General features: G+C 40.5%; 1 pseudogene; it reads right to left on the bottom strand.

The window, feature by feature from the left end:
* Nucleotides 1–3,048: 3,048 nt before the first annotated feature.
* Nucleotides 3,049–12,416, bottom strand: LOC128530621 (kelch-like protein 10; annotated as a pseudogene).
* Nucleotides 12,417–14,281: the final 1,865 nt, after the last annotated feature.

Below are 14,281 nucleotides of genomic sequence, written 5' to 3'. Positions count from 1 at the left end.
TTTTCAGGATTCACTGTTTGTTTCGGGGCATACTGTAGCACTGAGACAGAGTTGGAAAAATAACTAATAATCTTTCTTGTGTGGCAGACTCTGGCCTACCTTTAATCGTTATTCTTTTGCACGTTAATATCCCATTTGTTGCTATAAGCACAACTTTAGCATCGGAGTTTAATTACCTTAACCTTGGTAAGTTTTTCAAACATTTTCCGCCCATCACAATTTTTCTGTGGCTAAAAAGTGCAAAACAAAATAAAATAAAAAAATACATTCAAATAAAAATAACAAAACTGAAAACAAAATAACAAATTAAAAAACAAAATAACAAAACTCAAAACAAAATAAAAATTAAAAAACAAAATAACAAAATCAAAAACAAAATAACAAATGCAAAGCAAAATAACAAAACTGAAAACAAAATAACAAATCCAAAAAACAAAATAAATCCAAAAACAAAATAAAAAACTGAAAACAAAATAACAAATTAAAAAACAAAATAACAAAAACAAAATATCAAATACAAAAAGAAAAGAAAATAACTAAAAACTAATTAAAAAAACAAAAATAACACAACTAAAACATAATTACAAATGTGAAAACAAAATAACAAAACAAAATAACAAACCCCCCCCCCCCCCCCCCAAAAAAAAAAAAAAAAAAATCCAGAAACCAACTACCAAATCAGAAAACATAACAACAATTATGAAAAAATGGATACCTACCTACTAAAGGTTCCAGGTCCTATTCAGGAACCAAAAGATAGTCTGGGCTGGTTTTGCCATGCAGTGTTTCATTACACAGTCAAAGACATTGGGTTCTCATCAAAAGGTGAGACAATAATTCAGAACTTCACATCTAAATGTGTTCAAAAATGTATGGCATGGCATCTTTTCATATCAGACCATCAAAATTTTAGGTAATCAAAAGTATAAAATAAGTAACAGTTAATTTTCAAGTTAAGTCAAGTAGGCTTTTATTGTCATTTGAACCATAAACAGTTCAATACACAGTGAAACAAAGCAACGTTCCTCCTGGACCCAGGTGCTACATACATGCAGCATAAATTAACAACATAAATTAATCAAACTAACTAGCTAACTAAGACACCTTACTAACCTAGCTAACTAGCTGAGCCAAAACTAATTAACCTAATAAAGTAACAAAAGTATGTAAGTAGGATAGAAAAGACAACAAAAAGACAATATAAAGTGCATGTGCAAATCTGCAAACAAGAGCGACGACACGACAACAACATGACAAAATGTAATACTCGTGTGGTAATGAGGTAACGATTCAAACTTTTCTTTGCGATGCCTTGCCTGGCTTGTACTGTCATCGCTGGTCTATTCTAAATCGGCTGTATTAAGACGTTTTCCCTAGGTAAACTTTGCTGAGAACAGCAAGGACCAGATTGTTTCAAGCTATCAGAGAGACAACGTGTGCACATGCCCAAAAAATCCACACGAGATGAAGAGAAAGACCACCCCTTCTCCAAACAACCAGGTACTGTGTCAAACCACAGCTAATGTGAGGAAAACTGAGGATGTCCAGACCAAGAAGAGAACTACTAGCAGTAAAAAAAAAATGGCATCACTGGCTGGATGGAGCTCAAATACATTAAAGCAGCTAAACAAATAAACGTGTACTCCTCCTTACTTGATTAGATTTTCACTTATCATATCAGCCTGGCTTCAGAAACACAAAGGCTGATGCCTTATCACGTATACACGTGTAAGAAGCCCTGCCTGAAGAGGACAAGAGGGATGGGATCATACCCGAGCACTAAATCTTCAAGACTATGTCCGGCAGGCAAAAGGTTTGTTCTGATTATCCAAACTCATCATGCATCACCGGCTTCAGGACACCCAGGCACACTATGAAGATACGACCTGCTTCAGGGAAGATACTGGTGGCCCATTATGAGGAGACACATTAACAAATACATCACCTCCGACTTGGCATGTATGCAAGCCGAAGTACCTCGTTCTCTACCAGCAGGCAAACACTTACGACTACCCATACCACAGAGACCTTTGTCACATGTATCCATTGACTTTATCACAGACCTGCCAACCTCCCAGGGGCATACCATCATACATCTTAGTAATAACAGACCACTTTTCTAAATCACTACATTTAATCCCATGTTTAATCAGAAACATACTAAACTTAAAACAGCACAAGCGACAGGGAAAACTACAATACCTAATCGATTATAAGGGGTAACAGACCAGAGTAGAGATGCTGGGTCCTAACACAGGACGTACTGGAACCACTAGTGATTGAGGATTTCCACATAAACCATCCTCACTGGCCAGCCCCACGCTCCAGAGGGTGACCAAAGAGGAGAATCGCTCCCGGAGGTAGCTCCTCAAGGGAGGGGCTCTGTCGGGCCAGCTAAGACAGTGGAACAGAAAAGGTCCTATCTACATAGAAGCATGGCGGAACCTGAATTAAAACTCCCAACAATCACGATTCACATCACCGAAGTTGTAAACACACCTGCACCCAATTACCCAGGTGCTTAATGATTTTGATTCATTATATTGGTTTTCCAATTTTCTGCTTGCTCTAGTATATTGTGATCTGCCGATCGACCGACCCTTGTCTTTTTCTTCACAAATGTCTTATGTCTATGTCCTGTTTTTCTCACCTGCACATCTACATTATTCCTGACACTTTAACAAGGTGTTTTATTTTATTTGATATTTCTATCAATTTCACATTCCAGAGATCCATTTTGTCCATTTTTGCATCTCTATGTTTTAATAAATATATTTGGGATCAAAATTGTGCAATATAGAGTAACATACTTTTTTTTCAGAACAGCCTAGGCAAATCAATTTTATTTCATTCTAACCAACCATACAAACATTACTGAGATTTTTTTTTTTTAATGGGTCACATACAGTTAGGCCACATGTAGGCAAAGAAATAACACAGATACACACGATCATTTTTTATGGTTGTTTTTGGTTGTTTCTGTGACCAAATGTTCACTGGTCCATCTGAGGACTGTAACATTTCACCATTAACAAACAGTTATTCCTGTCAAACCCTCCATACAATCACTTTGCTGTTCAGCACAGTAGCACTTTTGTTGCTCCTCTGTTCATGCATCAGTGCTATTTTGCTCCTCTGATTGGTCACATGATTTTCGGTTAGGCCATCCAGTTCACACATGCACTCAAATAACTCTGGTGAGTACATGGGTGACGCCTCAGCCCAGGCTCTAGTGATGTACAGGAAGCCGCCGAGGTACGCTGTCCCGTAATAGGCTTGTCGAGTCCAACGGCTGCACGTCACATTGACCCAGAGCTCTGCTCGCAGATCATATACTGTACCTCTATGGCATTAATGAGAGCTTTATCGTTGTGACCACTATCGTCTAGCAGAGCGGCCTGGGCAGCCGAGGTCGAGCAAGATCAGAGTTAAATTCATCTGGGTTGAGTCTATATTTATCCACCAGAGCTCTAAAGATGATACTCCTACATTCTCTGTCATCTGTGACTAAATAGTTTTTCCTCACCTTATTTAGAAGATATTCCTGCTTCAGGAGTCCCATACGCAGCTTGGACAGTAACAGTGCGATATGTGTTTTTCGATCCAGTGGCGCATGTTTGATCCACAGCATGATGGCATCGAACACCACCTCCTCTTCTCTCACATTCAGATTGTTGTTCTCCAGGATCTCGCACAGCTCATCAGCCTTGAGCTTCAGAAACTCCTCAGAGACGCACAGCACCTTCTCAAAGTTGTGCAGGATGAACTGGAAGGCCCGCTGCTCCAAATTCTTGCAGGAGTAAAAACAAGCAAAGCGCCAGATGCCAATAGAGTTCTCCAGACACAATTGAGCCTTTAGGAATACAGAGCAACTGTTAACCAGGCTGCTAATTGCTAGATAATCAGCAGCGATAAGCAACTCATAAACGTTTTCCTCCGTGATGTTAACCCACTGTACGTATGCATACTCCAAGATCAGCTCCATTATCTGTGAGGATACACCAGGGATGGTGTATTGGTGTTTATCTGGAGGGTAACAGCGGTTGGTGAATAGAATCCTGAAGTATGGGCTGCAGTCACACAAGATGATCTTGTGTGCATGGAACTCGGCACCGTCGACCTTAAGAAGGACATCACATAGCTCCTTGGCTAAACGCATCTCATTGAAAACATTTTTGGCCATCGTATCTTCCTTGCTCTCTATTGCATTCACTTTCTTCTGCTCACTTGTCTAGTGTTCAGTGTATCTGTGTTAGTCAAGAGTGACTTTCAGTATAGCCTCAGACGTGGTCAGGAGTTTGGCTTCTATGACATCATAATAGATCTTTTATTATTTTTTTTTAAGGAAAACGGACTGAAAAGCTGCATTTATACAGGATAAAGTAGATGTGATAATGGGGGGGAGGGGGGGGGGGGTAAAAAGAGCTAGTATTAATTAAAAGTCCAACAGGAATCGGTGTGAAAGTGAAATGTCTCGTGCCGGAAATCTATAGCATAGGCAAAACATGGTGTCATAATCATAGGGCAGCACTTGGGTAGGGAGTGGAGGGGCTTGGTGGCTAATTGGTAAATACTTATTGCATACTTAAGTTAGTGTAGCCTGCATTTGTTTTATTAAAGATAACAGGGCAGATATTCATGGAAGATCTTTTGCTCCATTGGACAGGTTACCTTTTATAAATAGAGTGCTATTGAGAGTGCTATTATTGAATAGTGTTCTATTCTTAGCCTGCCAATTAATATTTCCTCTTTTTCATTTTTCTCCCTCCTTATCACATCTACTTTGTCCTGTATTACATGCGAATGTCTTGCTTGTGGTTCATTATCCCACTTCAGTTGCTATTGTTGTTCAGCCTTTCTCCACACTATACCATTCACTGTGACTTAGATAATTTGCCCTTTACCTTAACATCCACTTTGGGTGCTTCTTTTGCCAACTCGTCTGCTTTCTTCTTTCCCCGAAGACCCAAATGGGCTGGAACCCAGAGAAAAGACATTTTTCCTTTGTCCAACTCTTCTTGAGTTAGCTAACATGATTTCATACACAAGATCCTGGTGGCTTCTGGCTGTACCTGCACTAATGTTTGTAAGTGCTGGTGCCTAGTCACTACAAATCACTGTATTTCGGTGACTAACTGCTCAGCCCATTCTAGTGCCATCAGTACTTCATACATTCCTTTAAACAGAGAAATGCTTTATTTCTGTTTCTCACTGCTCTCTTACATTGATCATTCCATCATGGTACTACTGCCATACTGTTGTGGCCTTTACTTTTAGGGATGAACTGATTTGCTCATTTCCTCTTTGACCTGGCATAAGCATCACTCACTTTCTTCCATAAACATTTCCCAACTTGCTTTTTCTATGATCCGCTTTTTGTCGTTGAGAAGGAACCAGTATTTATCTTGCACCAGATGGGAAAATGCTCACTCCCTATAGTCCCACCATGATCTACTGACCATTTGCACACTAGACCACATTTCTTTCCAGAGGTAACATCTATTCTAGTGCTGCTGCCTTTTCCCCTGCTCTAATATGCTGCACCTCTACCTCTCTAGATAAGCTAGATTATGACTACCTCCACAGTTGTAACACTTTGACTTTATGCTTTCTCCACATTTACACCTAGCACATCCACACCCACATCCCCAAATGTCAAAAAGGGTGGACATTTTTAAGCGTTTTGGGCAGACAATCTAAGCATATAATTTTATAGAAGACCTTTTATTACAACTTTACACAAAAAAATTATTTTATCACACACATGTTAAAATTGTTAAAATGTCCTCGGTCCTGCATTGTGGTTTTTAAGTGCACACTGCACTGGGGTGTTAAATATTGTAGCGTTTTTCACCGCTAAGCAGGCACTTGGAGAGACGAGTGAGCTTCTTTGCTGCCCAATGCAAATGGCTGGGAGTTATGGCTGGTTTTGTGGCAGTTTTGTAACACTGGTCAAAGTTGAGCGAGCGTACAGGCAGAGTCGAGCGCGCACAGAAAACAAACGTTGCACGCGTGTGCAGACAGAGTCGAGCGCGCACAGAGTCGAGAAGTCGCGCGTGCGCGGAGAACATGTTGAGCAAGCAGGGGAGGAACTGCACGCGCAGAATCGAGCTGTTGAGCGCGCAGTGGAGACATTGCACGCGCAGAATCGAGCTGTTGAGCGCGCAGTGGAGACATTGCACGCGCATAGAGTGCTTTGTCTGCTCTCAAAATGTCAAACCACGCGCTCAGAATTGTGGCAGAAATATAACGCCATAGGAAAAGGGGTAATTTTACTTAGGGAAGGAAAGGGTTTAAGGACGAAGGAAGGGGGAAAAGGGAAGGAAATGTGCTGACGTGCATGTCTGGTAAATTTCTGGAAAAACCACAGCTGCCAGTTTTTACCGTAAAATGTATGGTTTATTTGTAAACCGTAGAAAAAACTATTAAAATCCGTAAAATGTACAGTATAATGAGTGCAATCCCGTACAACCAATAATGTTGCTACCATTTTTTAATGGTAAATTTCTGGCAACCACAGCTGCCAGTTTTTTTTACCGTAAAATTTACGGTTTATTTTTTAATTTTTTAAATATAAATACATTTTTTTTACGGTTTATTTTTCTATCAACAAAAGTTTAGTAAAATATAAACTGAGCCTTCATGATATTAGTAACAAATACCTTCTCTGAGAGTTTCCTTTTTATAAATAAAGTACATCATAAATTTGACTGCAATAAACCATATTTTTATATGTTTTAAACTGTTAAATTTAAGGTCTTACTCTGTAAAACTAATTACAGTTTTTTCACTGTAAATTCTAGGGTTATCCCAAGTTTTGTAAAATACGGTTTGATTCTGTAGCATTTTATATGGTATTTTACTGTTAAAATTATGAATTTTTTTACAGTGCATATTACAGTCTAATTAAAAGTTCTCATCTCTTAACACTTGCGCATATTTTATTTTTCCTACCTGACTTCTAACAATTCTTATTAGTTTAAATAGGTCAACCTTCTTTTCCCTCCCTCTCCATCAAATCTTACTACTATATTCAGCAATCCATACTTAGACTTCTTCCCTGCTTCTAACTCTTGCTTCCTGAACCATCCACATTAGATGCTTCCGTTTTTTTTCTCATGACCTGACATTTTTACAACTCTACCATTTCACACTCTCTTACCATGCCTTCCTAATCACGCTTTCTTCCCTCATCTCTCCAACTAGACACCACAAAATCAGAACGATCCCTATTAGTATTTTTCCGGACCTATACAGACCATCGATAAACACTTTACTTTGGCGATTATCTAAATTTCACTAGGTCCTGAATGTTGCATTTATATCCTCGCTGCCATCTATGTCAATGTAACCCCTGTATGCCTGTTTGTAATTTTCGAGCTTGATTGGTCGTGGGGCGACACAAAGAGGTTCTGGAAATATGTCATGGACATCATCTCCGCTGTATCCCCACAAACTTCCCTGAGATGTGAAAATGTGATTTTTGGACATATTAATTTTGAAAATTATGCTCTTTTTCTTTTATTACCATTTATCTGCCCTAGACGCACTGTAGCGGGAACTTGGGTGGGGGTAGAGAGGTCTGGGTTTAATTGGGAAATACCAATTGTGCACTTAAGTTAGTGTAGCCAGTGTGTGTTTTATTACAGACTAAAAGTACCTGCGGCTTCAGCCGCATGCAGATCCTGAACCCACGTGCTACCATTTACCTGCGAATGGAGTGTGGTGTCACATCGCTGCAGCTCCCCACGTGGCCCCATTGTTGCAGAAGATATATTTAGGGCCCAAGCACTATGACACCAGCCCTATGATGACATAATGTGTAATGGCTATCTTGTTCTTTTAAGGATTTTTTTCCAGCATCCTGAGTTTTGGGGGATTATCATGCCTAAAAAATGTAGCAATCTGCACATGTTGGAATCTGCTGCCATTAGAATGCCTGAGCGATAGACATTTAGATTTCATTAAGCTTAACAAATTTCGCTGTGCATGTCATAGGCTCTTCTAATTTTTCAGTAATTTTGGGTTGTTTGAAAATGCACTCAGTGGCCTTTGATATACTCCGCCTAGGAGATTTATATGATTGCCATCAAACTGTGCCAATAAGATCTTGAGAAACTGAAGATGCAAAACTTCAAAGCGGTTTAACCATGGTGAGACTTTAAATGTTTTGCAAAAAGTGTCTAATATCTTTCATAATTATAACTATGTCATAATGGTATTGCTACTTCCCCTGTAAATGCATGTGCTCATTGTGCCTACTGTGTCTTCCTGGTGCACCCAGGTGATGATGGCGCAGGTGCTTGGGCCCGATCATCGTTGCTTGCAACTATATTATTCTTTTTTTGTTTTTGTTTTATGGCATCCAGGAAATTGCAAAAGCACCACCTATTGCTGTCACTGTCCCTCATTATCCTGACTGCTTAAAGGCGATTTTCCAGTCCAGTCTTTATTATAAAACCCATTTATTGCTGCCTTTTCTGATCTGCGACCCCCCATTCTAAAAGACTTCCAATATTTTCAAGCAGAGGACATGTCATATTTTTTTGGTGTTTACCAGCTGTTGGCATCCACTGTGTTGCATTAAAACCACATTCTGGGACTCCTGCTACACTGGCCACTCGCTACACTGGGGCACCCAAACACCGGCCACTGGTGGCAGGCCAAACAGAATTTTTCTCTTATTCTAAATATGTATTGATTAGTTATTTAAGGCTTTGCCTGCACGCAGATCCCAATTGATGCCTGTTAGTAAGGGAAGACTGTGACACGCTCACAAAAAAGTTGATGATGTCACTTCCCACTGCCTTCCTGTATGAATGTGACATATATGGCAGAGACATTCAATAACGCTGCCTCCTATTACACAGTGACGCCTGAGACATCGACTCCCTCACTGTGCAGATCCTGACAGCAGTTGTTGATTCTTACCGACCGACATTAGGCAGCATAAACAGTGTGTCAAAAAAGTTGCCGATGACGCTGCCTGCTGCCCAACTGTATAGACATGACATCAACGCCTTTGACATAAACAAACACACAAACATGATTTGAGTTGTATATTTATAATACAAAATATCAGGGAAGATTCTGTATTTCTGTCAGATTTTCTAATACAAAACCTGAAACGGCATATGTTATAATAACTCTAGACAATCTCTAATAACAAACTCCCCAATAACACATTCTCTAATAATACTCTTGATGAACACACTCTTTAAAAACACACCCTCTAATAACACAGTGATCGAGAGAATCGAGGATGAGCAGAGAGGAGAGATCTCTCAATGTTCTACCGGAAGCATGATCACGTGTGCTGAAATGATTCACTCTTATGGATTCTATCAGAAGCATGATCATGTGATTCTATTATCAGAAGCATTGTCACTTCTCCTATTGAATTATATTAAATAAATTATTGAATTAAACAATAAATATTGCAGTAATTTTATCTTTTTAACAACAATAATTGTTTAGATATTTTAAAAGGCTTTCCCTTCATGCTTCCTCTCTCTCTCTCTCGTGCATAATTATCAGTAATTAAATAATAAGCAGACTGGCGTAGTGTTTAGCACTGTGGCTTTGCACCTCTAAGGTCAAGGGTTCAATTCCCACCTTGGGTCTGAGTTTGCATGTTCTCCCCCGATGATGGGTTTCCTCCCACAGTCCAAAGTCAAGCAGATGAATTTAATAAGCATTCATAGTTCATAATTGGCCATTGTGTCTGTGTGTAGTCAAATGTATCAAAGCATCAAACACTGGCAACAGAAGTAGGATAATTACCTAAAGCAAGACATTTGCATATAATGCAGGACGAAATAGATGTCTAGCAGACTGAAATTAGACACAGCGACGTTAACAGCTCTTCACTTATAGTAGGTTATCACCCAACGTGACAGTAAGACTGTCGAGCATGTAATATATATATACAGTACAGCAGAGATATGATGGCACAGCTCCAAGACCTAGGGAGGAGAAAAGGCAATGTTAAAAGTCTTTAAGCCTTTTAGAATGGGGAGACAATCATCGGGGAAGGAAGCATTTAATTTAATGTTTTTTTTTTTTTTTTAAAGACTGGACTGGAACGTTGGCTTTAAAGGCTTTGGCATCTTACGGTGGCGGTAATGCAACTTGCAGAAATCTAACCACTGAGATAGAGACGATAGTGTGTATGGAAGCTTTGGAGCAGAAAAAGAGTTCAAGACACAGAGCAAGACATGGAAAATCTGCTTTAAGAGGCCATGAAGATGAGGGAGAATGAGAACCTAAAGTTGGATGCATTGCAACCTACTGGATTCCAACCATCTTTAAACATCAAAGAAGAAGAAAAAGAATTAGAAGAAGTACCCTGGCTGTGTTCACTCTGTGGGCAACTTGGGCAGTAACAGAGCGCTATGTGTTTTTCGATCCAATGGCGCATGTTTGATCCACAGCATGATGGCATCAAACATCACCTTCACCTCTTTTACATTCAGATCGGTGTTCTCCAGGATCTCACGCATCTCATCAGCCTTGAGGTCCAGGAACTCCTCAGAGACGCACAGCACCTTCTCAAAGTTGTGCAGGATGAACTGAAAGGCCCGCTGCTCCAACCTCTTGCAGAAGTAGACACGAGCGAAGCGCCAGATGCTAATGCAGTTCTTCTGACAAAGCTGAGCCTTCAGGAAGATGGAGCACTTGTTAACCAGGCCGCTTATAGCTAGATAATCAGCAGCGATAAGCAGCTCATAAACGTTTTCCTCCGTGATGTTAACCTGTTGTACGTATGCATACTCCAGGATCAGCTCCATTACTTCTGAGGAAACACCAGGGATGGTGTACTGGTGTTTTTCTGGAGGGTAACATCCCTTGGTGAATAGAATCCTAAAGTATGGGCTGCAGTCACACAAGATGATCTTGTGCGCATGAAACTCGGCACCTTCAACCTGGAGAAGGACATCACATAGCTCCTTCGCTAGACGCATCTCATTGAAGATGTTTCGGGCCATTGAGTTCTCCTTTCTTTCTGTTTCCTCAACTTTTTCCTGCTTAATTGTCTCCTTCCAGTGTATCTGTGCTAGTCAAGACCTTGTGGCTTCTATTACATAGTGTTGATATGAAAACTATGATGTCATAATGTCAATGGAACAGTGAGGGAGAGAGGGAATAAACAGCAAGAAGGAGAGTGAGAAAGAGAGAGAGAGAGAGAGATTTGGATGACATTATTGCATAAGCATGTTACAGTTTAGCATGTGTGTGTGTTTGTTTGTGTGTGAGGGGAAATGCTGAAAAAGCTTCAGTATTACCCCATGATAGAACAGGTATGAACAGGCCGCCATGCCTGTACTATGCACAACAGGCCATTGCACAACAGTCAATTTTTTTAATCCAATATCATCTAATATACTGTAACAGTCAAAATTTTATTAATGAGGCTACACAGCAATACCAAATAACTCCACAAGGTGGCACTTCTTTCTTGTCCTAGGTTTAGAGTTGTGTGTATTGACCTATTTGTTTTGATATGAAGGGGTGGCAAAAGATCTTGGGGTGGCTGTGTACAGGGAAAGAGAGAGAGAGTGTGTGTATGTGTGAACCATCTGATCAACACACACCTACGCACAGGTGTTACGCCAGATGCCCTTCCTGATGCAACCCTCCCATTTTATTTGGGCTTGGGAATGGCACTGCTTCTAGTGGCTGGGGATCGAACGCGGGCCTTCCGCATGACTTACCCCTGAGCCACCAATGCCCTTGCACTTTCAGGGTTCGGGTTCGATTCCCAGCCAGGTTCGATTCCTGTCTCTATGTGCATGGTGGGTTTTCTCCGGGTACTCCCATTTGCTCTCACAATCCAAAGACATGCATATTAGGCTAATTGCCATTCCCAAATTGTCTGTAGTGTGTGAATGAGTGTGTATGTGTGTGTGTGCCCTGCGATAAATTGGCACCCTCTCCATGGTGTACCCTGCCACGTGCCCGAAGTCTCCTAGGATAGGCTCCAGGTCCCGGCGAGTCTGAATACGGGATAATGCAGTATGGAAGATGAGTGTAAGTGAGCGATGACAATGTGGGGATTGACACAAATGTGATTTGTACCCTACAATAAAACTATTAGATCAATAAAGATATAACACAGAAAGTGGATTTGGTAGTAGCATGTGTAAGATCTCAAGGACTCAGGTGGCAACCTCAGACACACAGACACAAGGCAAGGTCTTATGGGACAAGGGTATTTTTTGTCTTAGAAGAAATGTTGAAAAGAAATGGTTTAACAAGGGATAATGGAAAGAGGGGGGGTTGACGATGTGCATGTACGGGTCCAGAGGCAGTACCCAGCTGGCATCCTGGCGAGTGATGGTGGGAGTGGTAGAGTGGACTGGTGTGAGCAGCGGATTTTGCAGGTTTCCTTGCAGTGAAGCAAGCCCGAGATCCATTAACAATTATCATCCGCCAGTTGTGCCCAGTCTAGACACCTAGTAAGTGGCCGAGTGAGATCCTGAGGGAGAACTAAGGGAGAACAAAGTACACAACCTGAGGTGGCCCCAGGGGAAAAAGCCACCATCTGGAACAGGCTGAGAGCTTGTATGCAACGAACACCTCCTCCGCCTAAACAAAGCTCAATGGAAAACAATTTAGGATTAAGTTTCAGAGAGACATTTGGGACTGCAATTTTCTCTGTTTCACCGAGACATGGCAAAACCCGGCGGCCCCGGTCAGCTGGCTGAGTTATTCTTAGTTTACCGCAAATAACTATGAAATTACGCACCTGCACACACAACCTGGAGCTCCTGACCATTAAATGTCATCCAATTCCTTTCAGTGTTCAATGTTTATATTCCACCTCAGTGCCACACCAAATTTCTATAAAGACATTACATGCCCCAACAAGGACCATTGTTACACTACACTCAAAGACGACTACAAGGCATAATCTTGAACCCGCGTGTGGGAAATCCGACCATGCCGCGATTTTCCTCATGCCAAACATGCAAAAAATTCTTAAAAAGGAAGTCTCAGCTCAGAGGGAGGACGCGCACTGGATATTATCACAATAAGTAGTCCCCAAATGCTTCAAAGAGTACATCCTTGTTCCTGTCCTGAAAGAAATCACATCCTGCTTCAATCAGCAACTACTGAACGCACTGAGCTCCCTGACCTGTACTGTATTTGAGCTGCGCAAGCGGACCAAGGCGAGGAAAATAGTGAAAGCAATGGACTGTGGCCTGGAAAGCGTTTCCGAGGCCAAGAAGAAGATTCTTCCCATAGGCCGTTCGGCACTCAACCAAAAAAAATCATATAGAAATCATTGGACTTGTGTTGTCTTCTTTACACCTGTATTGGAGTACACCACACTACCAACCACACTGCACATTTGCATATGACACATATGTTGTACATAATGTTATGTTGCATATATTTACACATAAATGACGATTAATTATGCACTTTACTTTATTTCACACTTCATGGCCACCCATACTGTTTACATTTACATTTTACATACAGTATCTCTATTTTATCTTGTATTTTATTGTAACTGTATATTGCATATTTGTAGATTTTATATTTTACATTCTTTTCTTACTGCAATTTCATCTTTACCTTTTAAGGTCACGAACAGTCGTGCAGATCATACTGTGTGTGGTTGTGTATGTGACAACTAAAAATGGGAATTTAATATTTGCACCCCATTCTGTGAGCGGAGTGTCAGGTAAATGATATGGGATGCACAGAAGAGTTTTTACTTTTAGATTTACGTTTAATGCTTAATATTTTTTCTTTCTGCCATTTTGTCCTAAAGAAACTCTTAAGTATCCTAAAAGTCCTTCTCTCTACTTTTAACAATTTTTACCTTAGAAGCTGTTTTTAGGTATAGGATGTTTCGTGAATCAGTTTTATCTTTGCTGAGATTTAGTTCTAAATTTAAGGGAAAATTCCAAGAAAATGTCATAATCACTAAATCACTAAATGTCATCACTAGGAGCAACTTTTAGGCTTAAGAAGCTTTGGGAGTACCGGCCCAGGACTCGACTTGATAGGACTTGATATAGTAAAATGGGTATAATAGTTGTGTGCCAACTCTGTGCTTGCGTGTAACCTTGCGAGCTTTAAACGCCTTTGTGCTGTGAACGTCAGGCTCGCGGATCAAGTACACCAGAGTGGAATTTAAGGTGTTTTAGCTCCTTCTGGTGGTAAAGAGAAGTTACTGCTCTGTTTATGTGTTGACATTTAATGTTCTGTAAAACAAGTTAGTTCCTGTTGAACAGTGAACAGTGGTTGCTTTAAGTGTGTTCATTCT

This window comes from Clarias gariepinus, chromosome 9 (assembly GCF_024256425.1).
Source record: "Clarias gariepinus isolate MV-2021 ecotype Netherlands chromosome 9, CGAR_prim_01v2, whole genome shotgun sequence".
NCBI classification, from domain to species: Eukaryota; Metazoa; Chordata; class Actinopteri; order Siluriformes; family Clariidae; genus Clarias; species Clarias gariepinus.
The sequence above is the reverse complement of the archived record's forward strand: the minus strand, read 5'-3'. Positions and strand labels throughout refer to the sequence as shown.